Source organism: Homarus americanus, unplaced genomic scaffold (assembly GCF_018991925.1).
Source record: "Homarus americanus isolate GMGI-L3 unplaced genomic scaffold, GMGI_Hamer_2.0 scaffold40990, whole genome shotgun sequence".
Lineage (NCBI taxonomy): Eukaryota > Metazoa > Arthropoda > Malacostraca > Decapoda > Nephropidae > Homarus > Homarus americanus.
In genome coordinates, this window is record NW_024729914.1 from 10,001 (window position 1) to 11,840 (window position 1,840).

Below are 1,840 nucleotides of genomic sequence, written 5' to 3' on the forward strand. Positions count from 1 at the left end.
AGCCTTAGATGGAGTTTACCACCTGCTTTGGGCTGCACTTTCAAGCAACCCGACTCTACAGAGAGGCCCTTTCCGACCGTCCCATCTGTACCCTCACGGGCGCCGCCATACGGGCCTGTCACCCTCCATGGGCAGTGGCCGCTTTCAAGCTTGACTTAGACGGTATGGGACGGCGTGCTGGACCCTCTGAAACGCAACACCCCTCGTGCCCGAAGACATCGAGGTTATGCGCTGGGCTTTTCCCGGTTCAGTCGCCCTTACTAAGGGACTCCCTGTTGGTTTCTTTTCCTCCGCTTATTAATATGCTTAAATTTGGCGGGTAGCTCTCTCCTACTACGAGGTCGATCGTGGTCTCATCATCCTTAGGGGGAACAAGTTCCCCAACCACGAAGCGGAAGACGCTCTGCCACCGACTTTCTTCACCACCGACATTACCAGGCAGGAAGGTTTGAGGGGCTTGTCGCGGGGGTACCAGCGGCCATGGCGCCAGCACTCCCACCCCTGACTCCGTTCCTTCTCATTGAGTGGTAAATAGCCAATAGGAAAAGTGTTCCAGCAGAACATCTCTCGCAGAGTCATATACACACACAGTTTTAATGCATATACGCTCGTGTTCCGCCCTTACTCGGCCGCACCTTTGCCGCTTAAACTTTGACCTCTTTCCCCGTTCCCGCATGCCACAGCAGTGGCACTTGTTTATCCGGAGAAAGAGAGCGAGAGTCGCAGTATTAATTGGCGTGAGCGGCCTTTCCGGCTGCAGAACTAGTGCTCTATCCCGGCGGGCGCCGTTATGAGGCGCAACACCGTCTTTAACGCGTTTAGAGAGAACTCCCCCTGCCTCCCTCCCAGTCATGAGATAGACGTGGACTCGTGGCGAACTCTCAAAGAGAACGCCCACACCGCGTCTGACCGTGGGAGAGGGTGGAGGAGCGCGTGAGGAAGAGCACGGCGTCACCCAAGCATTCTCATCTCTCTGCCTGCACCACTACATGGTAGACTGCGGGCCCAGGCGCACTCATCAATTTAGGTTCCACTGCAATGCATGCCAAGCGCTCTTTTCGAGGTGATAGACGAAATTCCGGCGGGGCTTACTTAAAAGATATCCGACCCGGTTTCGTTTCCTCTTCGTGGGATGGAGTGCCTCTTAGAACATGTGCAGCATCAGCCATGAGCGGCCGACGGCCATTCGTGTCTCTGTGGACAGCAGGCAAAAGAGCGCCGCCTCCAGTTATTTGCGAGGGCGACAACTGTCGCTTTGTTGTGGTTGAATGTGGGTGCGCCAAGTCCATGGACTTACTAGTGATAGGCTTGCTTGTTTTTAAGGGCACGCCTCGCGCAAGGCGCGGGCGATTAAACCCCAAGGCGGAAGCTCGGTTCGGGTTACCCTCGTCTCGGGGAGACAGTCAGCAGGCACCGAACTCGCAGCAACCGATGGATGTATATTTCCGACCCTCGTAGAGGAGTGGCGGCGACAAGCTCATATGGCTGCCGCCGCCGCAATATGCATTCAACTTGTCGATGTATCTGGTATTCTTGCGATTCACATACCGACACGCAGTTTGCTGCGGTCTTCATCGACCCACGAGCCGAGTGATCCCCCGTTAAGAGTTGTGTATTTGCCATTTGGTCTTTTTGCGACTAACTATCACAGGTCGAGTCTCAATGAAAGGGTTTGACAGACATAGCCCAAGTTTGTGGTTTGGGTTTGGCCGGACGGCTTGTTGTTGGTTTTTGACACTTGAATTTCACTCTTTTTGGGTCAAGAGGCTTATTCGCCGGTAGTAAGGAACGGACGGGCAGCCGTCCAAAGCCCCGTCCGTCCTCCTCCTCCGGTCTTCGC

The 1,840-nt window shown here is 55.1% G+C and overlaps 2 non-coding genes across 2 annotated transcripts in view; both read right to left on the reverse strand.

Moving 5' to 3' along the window:
• Nucleotides 1-344, reverse strand: part of LOC121866857 — a 4,223-nt gene extending 3,879 nt beyond the window's left edge. Inside the window, exon 1 of the ribosomal RNA XR_006089039.1 lies at nucleotides 1-344. This exon is cut by the window's left edge and continues 3,879 nt beyond it. This is a non-coding gene — a ribosomal RNA (large subunit ribosomal RNA).
• Nucleotides 345-1,446: 1,102 nt separating this feature from the next.
• On the reverse strand, nucleotides 1,447-1,610 carry LOC121866856. Its single transcript, XR_006089038.1, has one exon. It is a non-coding gene; the product is annotated as a 5.8S ribosomal RNA (ribosomal RNA).
• Between the last annotated feature and the right edge of the window lie 230 nt (nucleotides 1,611-1,840).